Genomic DNA, 17,143 nt, shown 5'->3' on the forward strand with positions numbered 1-17,143 from the left:
CAGACACAGTGACCACTCACACCATACCCCCAGACACCACCCCAATACCCACAGACAAAGCCACCACATTTACTATACCCCCAGACACCACTCCAACACCCACAAACACAGCCACCACATCCATCATACCCCCAGACATCACCCCAACAACCACACACACAGCCACCACTCCCACATTACCCACGAAATGCAAATGCCCACACTCACATGCAAAACAGACACCACACACCAGCAACATCAGCACCAACAGGCAAGACAAGCACTTCCCCAACATCCCAACACCTAACCCCTTCTGCAGACCCTACCCGTTTTCCCAAATAAAGTTTCCTTTTTAGATCGAGCATAGCCGCACACAAGTGCTGCTCTTCTTGACATGTTATAATCTGTGGGCTTTAACCACTCCTATCACTTTCATTTGTTCCTATGCCTGCTTTTCAAAAATCCCTTGATGTCATTGGTAAATACTTTTGTTTGTCCCGCCTTCAGGAAGTTTTGTTACTAACATGGAGACTGACCTGTTACATGGATCATTGCACAATCAGCGAGATACCTTAGTGTAGTGCACTATTTTGTTTTTTGCTTTACAGCTTCAAGCTCATGGTAGTATGTTGTTTCTCCCTTTTCTTTGGTTTTGGGCATCTTGCTGTTTCTTTAAGATGTTTGCGGGGTCTTTTTTATATTTTTGTTTTTGCAATTGTATGTAGCGACTTCAACACGAAGGTATTGAAGCACTTTATTTATTTACTTTTTTTGCAATTATTTATAGCGCAAACTTGATGCAAAGGTATTACAGCCCTTCACATGAGCACTGGCTACATTACACAAGAACACATTCACTTTTGGTAGCAAGGGAGATTAAGTGATTTGACCATAATCACAGGATGTTGAGCTAGCACCGGGACTTGAACCGTGTTCTTCACTCCACGGTCAGCAACTCTGGCCCTCATGCCACATCCTCTTCCCTAGGGTTCTTTCTCTATTGCGTGTTGGGGAAAAATTTGGTTTTGTTTATATAGAGCTTGGTAATACAAGTTCTGCCATTTCATACCACTGCAAAGTAGGTGCCATACCCACAAAATCACTACAATTAATTTGCAGTTAAGCTGCCTCTTCTGTTATTCTCTTTGTACACAGTCAATGTTTTTCAAAGTTAGGCTGGCATTGCCAATGTAGAGGACTAATTCCGTCAAAGGTTTAACACACAGAAATATATGGCTGTCCCCTTTTCTTTGCTCCTAATGCTTTTGATCACTCCATTCTCCGGGGTCAATGCCATAACGGTACCTCTTTGTGGCTTGTTAGGTGCTATAAAAGTTTAGGTAAACACACTAGAAAAGGTAACATCTCTAGGGTATGTCCCCTCTGGCTGAGACTGTGGAACCTTACAGCTTGTCACTGGTTTCCTATGCTGATAATATACAGCTGGTTTTCTAATTCTCAACTATCTCTAAGACAGGTGAGCCCAACCTGAAACCCTGTCTTCAAGCAGTAGCTAGATGGATGGCCAGCTGTAAACTTAAGCTGAACAAAGAAAAGACAGAAGTCATGCTGGTGGATAATTATATAGACAAAATGAATACACTGTTCCTAGTAAAAGGAAAGGAGAAAGGGAAACCCTGTGGTTCACGAGCAAGAGCCCTCACACATCCATTCGGATGTCATGCTTCATCATTGGGGTGCTCCACGTCAGACCGGTGCTGCAATGTCTGACGGGCTCCCCGTAAGAGGGCTCTTTGCTGGAGATCTTTTATAGAAGAGCTGCCGTGGTAGACTAAAGCCTACAGGTAGATAGTGATTCAAGAGCAGGAGAGGATAATATTGGTTCTCTATCCTAACAAGCAATTCTCATTTAATGAACAGAAAGGGGATAGGACCAAGATTAAAAACAGATTGAAAGTGAAATTGAGATGATGCTCAAACACTTTCTAAGAGTAATGGGGGCGAGAAATTATCTTGAAGCCACCCAAACTACGGTGGATAATTATGACCAACTCAAATCCCCTTCTCTGCTCTCTGATGGGTTGGAAGGCCTGACTCCACTAAGAGCAACATAAAGTCCTTGGGTTTTTGGCTTGACTCCCACCTGATTATGGACTATCAATCTAAATAGCTGGCAGCCACTTGCTTTAGTCTATTAAGATTTCTTAGAAAAGTCTTTAGGATACTTCTTTTTCAAGTCAAAAGGCTAATCACTCAGGCTCTCATAATTTTACACCTGGACTATGGAAATATCCTCTATCTGAGTTCACCTTGATATGTACTCAAAAGACTTCAGGTGGTGCAGAACGCTGTAGCACATCTACTTATGAAAATTCCCAGACACCTGTCGGCTAAACCTGTTTTAGATTCCCTTCACTGGCTGCCTGTGGAAAAATGGCTAAACTTCAAGACCCTCTGCACTTTGCACTGAGCTCTGCTTAATAAGGGTCAAGCCTTCCTTAAACAGATTGCAACGCCTTACATCCCTCAAAAGGCTCTTAGATCCTCGACTGCCTCCCTAATTAACGTTCCACGCATTAAGAAAGCAAGATGGGGTGGTTGATCTTTAGCAATTAGAGCCTCAAATCTCTGGAATTACCTTCCCTTGAATTTTCCTTTCTTAAGAATTTGAAGACCCTTCTGTTCACAACATAAGTTTCCTCCTTGTCTTTCTGGTTCCACTCTAGTGCTGGGAGGCCTTCGGGTAGCCATTCGCTTAACAAACCCCTAAACTAAACTAAACTAAACTAAACTAAACTAAACTAAACTAAACTGGGGTATCACAGCTAGACTGTAGGAATGAGGCAAAAGCACTCCCAAGATGGTGACCTTGTTGTGTCCTATCTCCTACAGCGACATTCCTAGGAGGGTTGCTGTGGCACCTGGTTTTCATCCACTACACTCCAAACCAAAACACATGGGTAAAAGGCATAGGCCCACATTTTGACCCTGGCGGTCCTCCCACAAACAGGCTTTTGGTTCAGACCTCCACTTTGTGAATGTGGTGGGTTGGCCTCTGCCAACCTGCCACATATCCACTCATACCGCCAGGGCGGGTGGAGCCGCCGGGCCAGAGATGAGCCTCTCCGACCTGGTGGACCCAATGGCCTTTGATCATCATCATTTTGGTTGTAATAAACTCAAGGTGTTGTTTTGTGGGTACACAATTGTCCTGCCATTACTTTTCTTCCTTTTTGTTGTTCCTAAGCAACTTGTGTTGTATGTCTTCAGTTGTGTGTGTTTCACCCTGATTGCTGATCCGTTTGCTGTGGTTGGTAAGATCTGACTTTGTAGGCAGTACTGGTGTCACCTAGGAGAAAATAGATGTTCACTGGATGGATAGGTGGGTGGTATTACTATTAGGGTGTCCTTCATTGTGTTTTGTTTGATATGGTAAGTTTTTCATCTTGGCTTGGCCAATGTCAACATGTATCGTGTTAAATTTGTCCCCCTGATGTCAATTGGACATTCGTCTCATGTGTGTAAGCTGGAGCTGTGTTTGTCCACACATAAAGGGTATTCAATTGTGCTACCTTCCTATGCATTTGATCGACCTTGTGTCCATGTTCAAGTGTGTACCTTATAGCTATTTCATCTACATTTGTGACCCATGTTGTTGCTGTTGTATTTGCTTTTTTGACTTGCACTTACACATTTCACAGATTGACGTGTCACTTGGCTTTACTATAGGTTGTCCCTGAGATACATGAAGTGCCAGTTCCTGTGCAAATGGTCTTTTAGGGGCATGTGCAAAGTGAAATGTGTCCCAGGGCAGCATTATTCCTGGAGTGCCCCCGATGCCACCATCCCTAGTGTGCAGCTATTGTTTACATTGTGAGCTTTGAATATTTATCTCACAAAATATTGTGCATCCCATTGACCTTCTATTGTGTTGCAATGTGGAAGATATGTGTGGGTCCATTACAGGGATGTTGCATGGAAGGAGTGCTTGGGGTAAATGACACAACCATAAATATGTGTTTTCAATATCTTGACACGCCATTGCATGTGAGCAATGTGAGGGTGTCTGTTTAATTATGTGTGATGTTGATGTGGTATTGCTGCTGTGTGACATAATGTTCTATACACTCCACTTCCCTGAAGCTTGGATGAGCAGACGTGTGTTTTTGTGGAATGTGGTGATGCAGTGTCAGTGACCTGCCCAAAGGGGCCGTCATGTGGCAGTGTATGAGTCATTCATTTTGAACGACTCTGGCCAGGGACACTAAAAAAGTGTACTTGGTCCACAGAGCGTGACCCATATACCAGCTAGATTGAGACCCATTGATCGGTCATTGTTTTTCAGAACACTGGTAGGTGTGTGGTTTTACAGTTGGTTGTGTCCACCGGAGCATTGATTTTGGGCTCCATCTGTCAGCAATAGCAGTGCAGGACATGAAGGATCAGTTCCATGGCAGCACAGGAAGTGTGATGCTGCCTGCAGGTGAGTTTTTGCCTTTTATGCCTGTTTCCGCCAGCTGGGATGTGGTGATTAGACTGCCACAGTCACATTGGCGGAAGTCAACATCATAATCTGACTGGCTGAAACACTGGCTCCACCACCCTAATTAGCCGATCTAGCCACCGCGAAGGTCTGCGCTGCCTGGCAGTGTCGGGACCATGGCGGTCTTTCGTCTGTGGAAGTGCATGCATCATAATACGGTGGCCCGATCGACAAGCCGATGGTGGTCAGACCTCTGCCGCCGCCATGGCAGTCCACGGAACACCAAACTTTTAATCAGGTCCTTAGTTCTAAATGCGATCTTCCATGCATCACCCTCTCAGACTCTGACTAAATGGTACCCCCCATGCAAATCCAGTTTTGTGTTTGCGGTGGCACTCTTGACCTGATCCAACAGACTGGTGAATAATGCCAATCGATAACAGTTCTTAACCATAATATAATTCAGACAGCAGTAATCGATGCAGGCACAAAGTTCACCCCCTTTTTCGGAATAAAAAGAGGAGGGAAGAGACAGGGGAGTTTGGAAAATGAATAAATCCATTCTCTAAATATTCATCCAGATATTTTCTTAGATGATCATTTTATTTTTCAGTGAGAGCATACATTCTACAACACAGCAGCTTGGCTCCCGGGGCCAAGTCAATTTGGCAATCAAAACTGTGATAAAGTAAGAGGGTATTGGCCCCATTTTTGTCAAAGACATTGAACAAATCCGAATACCCTTTGGGTATGGTTTCTTCTGCCATGACATTATTGATATTTATTGGAAATGATTGAGCCTGAATGGTCTAATTCATCTTGTTTAGGGGATCTTAGTAATAGGTGTTTTTATAATGCCCTGAATTTAGTGTAATAACCTGGATTTCACAATTTATGTGTGGGATATGGGTGGCAAGCCAAGGGAGACTAAGAATCAATCCAAATTGTGGGGCATCAATTATATTGAACACAATTTGTTCTCTGTGATTGTTTGTACAAACTATTACCAGAGTCTGTCGGAAAATGTATGAGTCCGGAGGTTAATTTGTTTCAGTCGACCGCTCTCACAATTTTGGATTTGTCTTTTTGTACTGATTGTTGTCTAATGTTTTGAGGAACTAGGTATATATAACGATTCCAGTTGCTCCTAAATCAATGAGAGCACTTACTTGTCAAGTGCGACTTGAGTGTGAAGCTAAAGGTATTGCTACACTAACGTGGTGATAGAAGGCACAAGGAATTCCCCTCAAAATCAAATTAGAAGACAAACCCAGCTGGCTGACCTTGACTCCTAATAAGCTTGTTCATTTTACGCTAATTCTACAATGGCTACAGGTACTACAGTTGGTCTTGGTCTACTCTGTCTAGGTTTTGCTGGCTTGCTTGGACATGTTTTCTTCAAACCCCTCCTATATGCAGAGGCTCTGATGCATTGTTACTCCTAAGGGATTCTACTCTGGGCTTATCTCTGACTACCATGACCTTCTGTTCAGCCCCCTTTCCTTTTTATGACTTTCTTTCTAATAATCTGTGGTTTAATTTTACCACCAAATGTATGAATTCACCAATGTCATCAGGTGGGTCCACCATTTATGCAATGAAGTCTTCAAATCATCACGTAAACCACAATACAATACCAAGATATTTTACCTTCCAGCCAATCTGCTTTGAATACTAAGCAATTAAAGGTGGCCACATATGTAGTAAGTCAGATTTTCCTTGTTTTAGGTTGAGGAAAATCCCAAACTTTCTGCTGTCCCTATAAAAATGTTCCTGGGCTGATAGTGTGTGGGATGTGGCATAATGACTTGACTTTGGGTGGGGTTTACTTGGGAGCTTGCCCTCATGGGAGACTCTGTTCCCCTGGGGTCAGAAACGTAGGTAGTTTCAGCATAGTCTGTTGTTTGGGTTTTACAGCTGGAGCAGGGACCCAGGAGTCAGCATTTTGTGTTTTTAATTGTGGTTCAATCGCCATGACATCCTGCTTTAAACTCTGTTTGTCACTCTGAGTACTCACTAAGATGTTAGCAATATCTCAAACTGTTACATTCTGGTTATCCATATTGTCGGGGCTAGGCAATCACTATGGGCTATGTCTTCTGTCGGACTGCTGCAAGCCTTACCTCTAAGCCCACGGAATGGCCTTGCAGAGATGATGGGGGCCATCTCCACAGTCCCTTCACTCTTACTTGTACTTGTAAACTTAACAAGGAAGAAAGCTGGGGTGAAGGGGATGTGGTAACTACCTGCAATCAACTGTGTTTCATTTGAAGGCACGTCTGGTTGATGTTCTGTAGCAAGTAGTATGATAGGATGATTAGTTCTGGAGGTAGTCCCAGGAATGGGTTTTAAGATTGCCTCTTTGGGATACAAGTATACAATGTGAGAGAAGTGCCACCTTTAGGACAAGGATATTAGAATTAGAAGAATACAATACGGAAACATTAATCTTGTGATTAACAGCAATGAAAGTGTATCAACTCCTTCTGTTAATTGGCCCTGTTTAAGAGAGTGCTTAATGTACACATTCTATGTGCACATGTTTGCAACAGTAAACAACTGTTCATGTTCTTTTAAACTTACAGGGGCCTGAACGTCAAAATCTTATGCGCATAACCCTTACCGTGCAATTTAGTCACTGATCTTACTTTAATTGCGAGGCTCCTGTACGCATCAAATTTGTGGCGATCACCTTCACCACTTTGGATTTCAAGATAGAAAACAGTACCTTAAAAATTGCCTCTTTTGTGTTCTTTCTTTACAGGTATCGAATGCTGAACTCAGTGGCAGCCGACCATGAGAAAACAAAATTAAAAAAGAAAACGTACCTTTCCCACCGTTCCCGCCAATTCTACCTGCCTTGCTTGTCGCTCCTCTTCTTGTGGTATTCCAGCATTCGTTAGGACACCAGCACAGGCTCCCCAGCAATCCTGGTGCTTCTTTCATGCTCAACATAGCATGAAACCAGGATTGGTCTGAGTGGCTCAGAGTGCCGCTCAGACAAAGCCCTGGGTTCTGTGCAATTTCTCTAGCCCGGCTGTTCAACACAGCCGGCCTAGAGAAATCTAAGTACGCTTGTGTGTTTGACTGGCCGACCAAACTCACATGCACATTTAGGTGCACTATTTCCTCCTCCCACCTCCCATGACTGAGCCTGCCCCTCTTGCACTGCTGGCTGAGCCAGCAGATGAAAAATAAAAGAATAGTAAGCTACCATAGCCAGGGGGTGATGCCCCTCCGCCATTGCAGAGGAGCTGCACCTGGCTGAACACGGCAGCCGTGACCATGATTCCAAAGGATCGGCGATGGTAGGTTCCAGTGTTTTCTGTTTCTTTGTTTTTTGCACTGCAATGAATACCAACTGATCCCTCTAGGAAATCCTTGAGGCAGGGAGAGCATCACGGCCTCTGGCTTAGTATAAATACAACCATGCCGAAGATGGCTGCAAGGACTTGTAAAGGTCCTGTGGGATCTCAGCAAAATCCCACATGTACAGGTTATCATGTCCCAAGGCACCCAGGACTTTGAAATGAACATAGAGCTTACTATCCCCTCAGAATGCTGAGATCACAGGCATGGCACAATACAATAACACCACTATTTGGGTACAAGGTATAGCCTACATTGTGCTACAGTGCTCAGGGCTGAGAATAAGGGGCACAATATACTTATGGAACAGTGCTCAGGGTCTGAAAATACAGGCCGCACTATAACTTATGGGCCACAGTAAAATTAATATGACCATAATGCACACTAGTCACCAAACCCAGAGCATACAAACTTATCATGTTTATCCTGTGATCACAGTGTGAATGGACCAGGATCTGGATCCATGACAGGCTCCTCCTTCTTAGCCTCCTTCCCTGGCTGATGGTCAATCCCACTCCAAAATCTTCAAACCCTTTGGTCAAAGCCTCTTTCAGAGGGCTACTGGGCACACAGAGGCTACTGGCTACTAGTTAAGGCCTTTTACTCCTGATGTCCTCGTCCCCGCTTACTATGGATCTTGCTCAATTGAGCCAAGTACTCCTTCTGCACTTGACTTTCAGTGGTGGCTGTGGTTGAGCAGTCAAGGCTCTTTATATTCCTGTTATCAGCCCCATCTCCCTTCCTGAGATGTGTCCAGGCCACTACCATGTGATATATCCCTGACTCATAGAGCAGTCTTTTGAGATGTAAAGTCAATTTCTTTCTTCCCTCAAGTGTGTTGCCCCCCGCTCACATGAATGCAGCAATACATTTATCTGTCTGGAGAATTCATCTACTCCTCGTGTCTTCACCAGTTAGGCTTGGGCTTCCAAAAACTCAAGGTCCTCTATAGAATGTACTGTTGCCAGCAAACTCACTCAGTGTACATTCATAGCACACTTGCTGTTCAGTACTAATACCTCTATACATTATACCCTCACATATACCCATGCATCCAGCACACATACTCAGTGTGTATGCACTGTTCAGAACTGAAGCTTTTCTATATTTCACCTGGGTGTGCTAGCTCATGACACACACACTTCCACTGCACACACTTACTATGTGCACACTGCACAACTCTTCACCCTTTAAGTATTGTACTTCACACAAGCACACATACACCCAGCACAAGCGGTCCCTGTGCACATACTGCACAGCACTACATCTCTCATGTACTGTATTCTTTCAGGCATACATACACCCAGCACATTTACTAACCACACGTACTGTACCCTTCCCAGGTACACATACCACTAATGCAGAGTCACCACTCCTGCAATAAGCAGTACTCCACATTTACCTGCTGTAGGTCAAGGGTGAGTTAAGCACACATCAGTGGAACTTCTAATAAGGTGAGTGAGCCTGTAGACTCCACTCCAGTGCCACAGGGTAAAAAAGTCCTGTTCACTACTACTGATCACTACACAGTATGCTGCCACCACTACACCCATTGTACTTAAATCCTGGTGAAGGCAGTAAACTTTCTCTTGTATGAAGGTAGCACTTTGGGGACATCTCCTGGTCCGAACAAGACAGGAATCCTTGAGACAGGTCTATACCATTCTGCACATGCATTATCCATGTTCACCTATGTAGGAAAGTGCCATCTTGCCTGGCATGTTACCCCCATATTTCACTATATATATGTTGTTTTAGTTGTATGTGTCACTGGGACCCTGCCAGCCAGGGCCCCAGTGCTCATAAGTGTGCCCTGTATGTGTTCCCTGTGTGATGACTAACTGTCTCACCGAGGCTCTGCTAACCAGAACCTCAGTGGTTATGCTCTCTCTTTGCTTTACAAATTGTCACTAACAGGCTAGTGAGCAATTTCACCAATTTATATTGGCATACTGGAACACGCTTATAATTCCCTAGTATATGGTACTGAGGTACCCAGGGTATTGGGGTTCCAGGAGATCCCTATGGGCTGCAGCATTTCTTTTGCCACCCATAGGGAGCTCTGACAATTCTTACACAGGCCTGCCACTGCAGCCTGAGTGAAATAACGTCCACGTTATTTCACAGCCATTTACCACTGCACTTAAGTAACTTATAAGTCACCTATATGTCTAACCTTTACCTGGTAAAGGTTGGGTGCTAAGTTACTTAGTGTGTGGGCACCCTGGCACTAGCCAAGGTGCCCCCACATTGTTCAGGGCATATTCCCCGGACTTTGTGAGTGCGGGGACACCATTACACGTGTGCACTATACATAGGTCACTACCTATGTATAGCGTCAAAATGGTAACTCCGAACATGGCCATGTAACATGTCTAAGATCATGGAATTGTCACCCCAATGCCATCCTGACATTGGGGAGACAATTCCATGATCCACCGAGTCTCTAGCACAGACCCGGGTACTGCCAAACTACCTTTCCCGGGGTTTCACTGCAGCTGCTGCTGCTGCCAACCCCTCAGACAGGTTTCTGCCCTCCTGGGGTCCAGCCAGGCTTGGCCCAAGAAGGCAGAACAAAGGACTTCCTCAGAGAGAGGGTGTTACACCCTCTCCCTTTGGAAAAAGGTGTCAGGGCTGGGGAGGAGTAGCCTCCCCTAGCCTCTGAAAATGCTTTGATGGGTACAGATGGTGCCCATCTCTGCATAAGCCAGTCTACACCGGTTCAGGGATCCCCCAGCCCTGCTCTGGTGCGAAACTGGACAAAGGAAAGGGGAGTGACCACTCCCCTGACCTGCACCTCCCCTAGGAGGTGCCCAGAGCTCCTCCAGTGTGCCCCAGACCTCTGCCATCTTGGAAACAGAGGTGCTGCTGGCACACTGGACTGCTCTGAGTGGCCAGTGCTAGCAGGTGACATCAGAGACTCCTTCTGATAGGCTCTTACCTGTGTTGCTAGCCTATGCTCCTTCCTAAGTAGCCAAACCTCCTTTTCTGGCTATTTAGGGTCTCTGCTTTGGGGAATTCTTTAGATAACGAATGCAAGAGCTCATCAGAGTTCCTCTGCATCTCTCTCTTCAACTTCTGCCAAGGAATCGACCGCTGACTGCTCTGGACGCCTGCAAAACCGCAACAAAGTAGCAAAGAAGACTACTGCAACCTTGTATCGCTGATCCGGCCGCCTTCTCAACTGTTTTCCTGGTGGTGCATGCTGTGGTGGTAGTCTGCCTCCTCTCTGCACTAGAAGCTCTGAAGAAATCTCTTGTGGGTCGACGGAATCTTCCCCCTGCAACCGCAGGCACCAAAAGACTGCATCACCGGTCCTCTGGGTCCCCTCTCAGCACGACGAGTGTGGTCCCTGGAACTCAGCAACTCTGTCCAAGTGACTCCCACAGTCCAGTGACTCTTCAGTCCAAGTTTGGTGGAGGTAAGTCCTTGCCTCACCACGCTAGACTGCATTGCTGGGTACTGCGTGATTTGCAGCTGCTCCGGCTCCTGTGCACTCTTCCAGGATTTCCTTTGTGCACAGCCAAGCCTGGGTCCCCAACACTCTAACCTGCAGTGCACGACCTCCTGAGTTGTCCTCCGCCGTCGTGAGACCTTCTTTTGTGACTTCGGGTGAGCTCTGGTTCACTCTTCTTTGTAGTGCCTGTTCTGGCACTTCTGCGGGTGCTGCCTGCTTCTGAGAGGGCTTGTTGTCTTGCTGGGCGCCTCCTCTGTCTCCTCACGCAATTGGCGACATCCTGGTCCCTCCTGGGCCACAGCAGCATCCAAAAACCCTAACCGCAACCCTTGCAGCTAGCAAGGTTTGTTTGCGGTCTTTCTGCGTGGGAATACCTCTGCAAGCTTCTTCACGACGTGGGACATCCATCCTCCAAAGGGGAAGTTCCAAGTCCTCTTCTTTCTTGCAGAATCCACAGCTTCTACCATCCGGTGGCAGCTTCTTTGCACCCTCAGCTTGCATTTCTTGGGCATCTGCCCACTCACGACTTGAGTGTGACTCTTGAACTAGGTCCCCTTGTTCCACAGGAACTCTCGTCTGGAAATCCATTGTTGTTGCATTGCTGGTGTTGGTCTTCCTTTCAGAATTCCCCTATCACGACTTCTGTGCTCTCTGGGGAACTTAGGTGCACTTTACACCTACTTTTCAGGGTCTTGGGGTGGGCTATTTTTCTAACCCTCACTGTTTTCTTACAGTCCCAGCGACCCTCTACAAGCTCACATAGGTTTGGGGTCCATTCGTGATTCGCATTCCACTTTTGGAGTATATGGTTTGTGTTGCCCCTATACCTATGTGCTCCTATTGCAATCTACTGTAACTTTACATTGCTTGCATTACTTTTGCTATTACTGCATATTTTTGGTATTGTGTACATATATCTTGTGTATATTTGGCATCCTCATACTGAGGGTACTCACTGAGATACTTTTGGCATATTGTCATAAAAATAAAGTACCTTTATTTTTAGTATAGCTGTGTATTGTGTTTTCTTATGATATTGTGCATATCACACTAGTGGTATAGTGGGAGCTTTGCATGTCTCCTAGTTCAGCCTAAGCTGCTCTGCTAAGCTACCCTTTTCTATCAGCCAAAGCTGCTAGACACCTCTTCTACACTAATAAGGGATACCTGGACCTGGTGCAGAGTGTAAGTACCCCTTGGTACTCACTACAAACCAGGCCAGCCTCCTACAACCTATGACAAAAAAAACAGTATTATGAATTCAGACAACAGTGTAGTTGGGCACTCAGACAGGGAGAAATGTCTCCTACAATGCAGAACACTTTTCCAGCCCAACACCCTGGGTGTTGCTTCACAAACTTACTGGATGTTCCAACCCAATTTGGTAAAAAAGATGGATAACCTTACAGTTTTTTGCATTCAGATCTGAAATCGCACACCGGCTGATGGTTAAAATCAGTAGGAAATAAATATGAAGATTGGGTTTCAAAAACAGACCTAGTCAGCGGCTTCTGTTGCTGATAAAGAGAAGTAGATGCAGGTACCCTACTGGGAACGGAGGATAACCCAGTCTTTTCCAGGACCACTTCAGCAGATGTCGACAATCAGAGAAGACCTCAAAGCTGGTGAGTAGCATCCAAACCAGGTTAAGCAGTCAGCTAGTACTAATGAAATATTATAGGGGGGCCAAAAGAAAGTTCATGTCTGGGCCAAAAACTAATGGTGAAGCAGGCTGAGAACAACTGGTCTGTTACTGGACTAGTCCGTTCTCAATTGCGAAACTGAGTCAGTGCTGCTGACAGCTGCTGTCACTGTCTCTGTTGGCCTTTTAAATTAGAATAAAGGAGCCCAAGAAATCTGGCTCTGTGCCCTAGTCACAATTTTGAACATGGGGCTCTCGCAGATGTATACTGCACCACTCAGAGGTTTAAAAAGGTCATGTTTCAAAGGTTTCCTGGGTTCTGTAAACACCGGTAAGGAGAAGCGCCACGCCTTCATGATAACGGGCGGGAATGCACCAATCCCATCTCTTCCTAAGGTAAGGCTTCAAAGGATAAACAAACAACACACCACCATTAGATTAAAATGGGGCAGACACAATATTCCCCACTCTTTGTTAAGGGGGATATTTCATCTCATTTGGGAAATGTGGAGTGATGGCAAGAAACAAGTGCTGCTATGTCTAATGCTAGGTTGAGAGAGAAAAGAAAAATTGGAAATGGAGGGGTATACCTCAAAATACACTCCGAAAATGAGGCAAGGCTGGAAGTGGAAGTGGGGAAACGGAATAGCTATTAACGGCTCTGTTAACAGAGCACTATTCCACCCGAGAGGGCAAAGAGATTCTACCCTAGTCAAAGTGGCAAAGTCGTGTGGACACTTTTTCACACCTCAGTCTTCTGCTTTTCAGGGCTTGAGTGATTCGAACCCTCCTGGTCCTTGCTAACTCAGGTAGGATGGAGGTGGTGGGCCTTTTGTTATATTAAATTTCTCTCTGCGCCAGATCTGCACCAGAGGTGGGCCACGGCCCACCCACGTATGTGTAATAGAGTATCCTGTAGCTTACTGCTCTGCTTGCTTGATTTTTTGTATCCTAGTGATGTTCACAAACATTGGGATGTTTCATTTTACAAATGGCTGTGTTAACCTCAGTAAAAGATTGCTATACTATGTTTCCTGTTCTCTAAAACGTACGACATATTTTTCATTGTTAAAGATAAAATGGGAAATGAATGACATGACTGCTCCTTGCACACTTTACAGAGGGATAGCAGCCAGTATGATTGTGCAATTTTGTCATAATTGTAAAGCGTGCGAAAATACAGCCAATCAGAACACCTCTTTCGATTTTTTCAAATGTTCCTGCTGTTTGTGAACAAATATGTACCCCCTGCGTACCATATGGCCACTTACATTTTTACTTATACTGAAAATATGACTCAATAAAGATACACCAAAAATAAAGAGGCACCAAATGACATTTACCACTACGTGTTTATGAAATTTGGTATACTTCCATAACGCTATTTTTTCAATTGTTTGTGATGAAAAGTCCCTATGGGAATTTCTGTTTCAACTGTAGATTGTGACTTTGCATTCTTTGACCAATTTGTACTAGATTCGACAGCAGGAAATATATTTTGCACTGTGTTTTACTGATGTTTGGTGTAAGTTAGTCCGAACCAAAGTGTCTAACAAAGTAAAGAAGGGGTTTTCTATGGCATACTTTGTCAACCTTAACTATAGATGTTAAGGAGCCTCTGACATGCCACCTGGATCTTGGGCCAGCGAAAGAGCTCGGGAGCATTCCCACGTGATAATGTCTCCTATGCAGAGGTCTCACTAAAGAGGAATACTCTTTTTGACTTAACTAGGGGTAATACAACAGCCTGAGATGCTGGGCTCGTGGGCCCTGCCTCCCTAATTAAGCCCCAGGACCAAGATGTGAAGTCATGCATGTTTTCATGAAATGTCATGGAATTGCGGAAAAATTACACAAAATTACAGTTTGAAATTTGATTTGCTGCTACCTTCTGTGAAATTTTCATGCAAGGGCATTCCTCCTGCAACAATTCACTCAAAATGCCAGCGGGATGCTGCTTCAAGAAGGAAATGTCTCCCTGTAAGATAGTTTTTTGCTTGAACTAGTATCCTGGGTGCAAAAATTGCAAGAAATCCCATAGTTGTAAGAAGTTGCAAGGCGTTTTGCGTAGCACAACATTATCAGATTTCATAACTAAAATTACACCTAAGTCTTTCTCTACGCCAGCTTGAGAAAGGGGTAGACCTTAAGAGGGTCTTTGCCATCTAATGAGTCTCTCTTCAGAGATAGAAAAAGATGATAGGTGTCAACCCATTGGGCCTCAGAATTAAGTTGTGAGAGTGCTATCTTCACAATAGTCCAGATAGAAGGTCAGACATTTCTGAGATAAGCTCCATATGTATTTGTGGGGGGTTATCTTCCCTCTAATAGATTGACTGGGCTGATCTTACAGTTACCATGACTCGGAGAAGGCATTTTATAGCCTTATGAGTGGACCTCAGTGATAACTCGCTGACATTGTTCGGAGTTTAGACGGAAGAGGGACTGGCTCGTTTCTAGAATGCAGCGGACACCTACCACTGCTCTACCCTCTCCAGCCTCATAGGCCAATGAGCAGACTACCCTTCCATCCTCTGCTGCATCTACATTGTCAGCAGCTCTATCGCTCTCCAAGTTTTCAACTGCTGAGCTACTTCACAAAGACAGAATGACATTTTATCTTGCGTACACCCCATGATTTGTAGAGACTGTGGGCTGTAGCCAGGTCTGGTGGCTCAATGAACTAATAGGGATGTAGGGATGTATCTTTGATCACAGGCTTACGTAGCAGCATGTCTACTCCGACTTCTATCCTTCCGATGTCAATAAAATAAGTATTATTGAGTTTGCAAGAAAACAGACATAATCTTTCACATTCATCAAGAGATCTTTTTGGGTAGAATGTAAGCTGTACAAATAGCAATGTTATATTCTGAAGGAAGAATGCAGGGAGTGAAAAGCCGTATAGAACAATTGGCTAAATGAACATTCAGGTGTACACGTCAGCAAGCACTTCTAGTTAGGAACTATTGCTTTTGTCTATGTCCGGTTAAACAGTAATGCAAAGCGTGTCTTTTACGAAGCAAGCAATCTGCTTTAAACCTTCAATATTGTTTCAAAACTGAATAATTTAATGAGAACTGCTATGCACACGCAGCTCAGTATTTAAAGTCAATACCATGACGGTATGTTTTTCAAAAACTGAACTGAAGCACTTATGATTCACGGATAGCAGATGCTTTAATGATGCTTGTTCAAACATAACTGTTCCCCCTGTGGTACCCATCTGTCGTGGGAACAGGGTGATATATTAATCAATCCAGGTGCTCAAAGCTTCTTTCATCTGTACACTCATAAATTGAAACCAAGACATATTTTCTTTGATGCCTTTTACTTAAATGTGTAATCAATCTTCCAATATCAACCTAAAGCTAAAGGTTTTACTTGCAAGTTGTTAATTTATGGCTGTAAAGAGATGTGGCTCTGAGGAGTATAAGTTTATTTCAGGTTTATTGCTTTCTACATTTACTGAGCATGTTGGTGGTCTAAAATTCTGTATAAAAAATGAATGGAATACAGGGTTCCTTTTAGTCTGTCACAAGCACTCAATCCCCTTTTTCTGTGTGACTTTCAAAGAAATAGACAGGTGGTCAGTTAATCCCTGCTCCATAATACCTTTCAACCAGCTTCTCTAGTCTTTCATCCTGCTTTCTGGCAAGTTCAAACCATGTCACTATAAGTGACTTTGGGCCTCATTACGGGTTTGGCGGTCCATGCACTGCCAAGGCCGCAGTGGCGGTCCGACCATCATTGGCTTGGCGGTCGGACCACTGTATAACGAGTCAGGTAGGCCTATGGAGCATAGACCGCAGTGGTTCTGCCGGCACCATCAGGCAGCACAGACTGACGCAGTGACGAGGCAGCTCAAACAGGCCGGCCTAGCCTGTGTTTCCGCTCAACACATTATGAGGTTGCACACCGCCAATATGACCATGGTGGTCCAACCACCACGTCTCAGCAGGTGGAAATGGAGAGTATAAGGGGAGCAATTCACCCGCAGGCAGCGTAACATTCGGTGCTGCCATGAAGCCCATCACACATGTCCTGCTGCTGCTGATGATCATCGAAGGAGCCCAAAATCCATGCCACTGTGGACGCAACCGACCGTAAGTACACACACCTACCTGTGTCATTACGGTCAAAAACAGCTCGTCGCTCTGTCAGCCACATGATATGGGGGTCACGCTACGGGCACCAAGTATACTTGTCAATTTGTACACAGTCAGATTCATTTGCACAGAAGAATACATTT

Source organism: Pleurodeles waltl, chromosome 6 (genome assembly GCF_031143425.1).
Source record: "Pleurodeles waltl isolate 20211129_DDA chromosome 6, aPleWal1.hap1.20221129, whole genome shotgun sequence".
NCBI classification, from domain to species: domain Eukaryota; kingdom Metazoa; phylum Chordata; class Amphibia; order Caudata; family Salamandridae; genus Pleurodeles; species Pleurodeles waltl.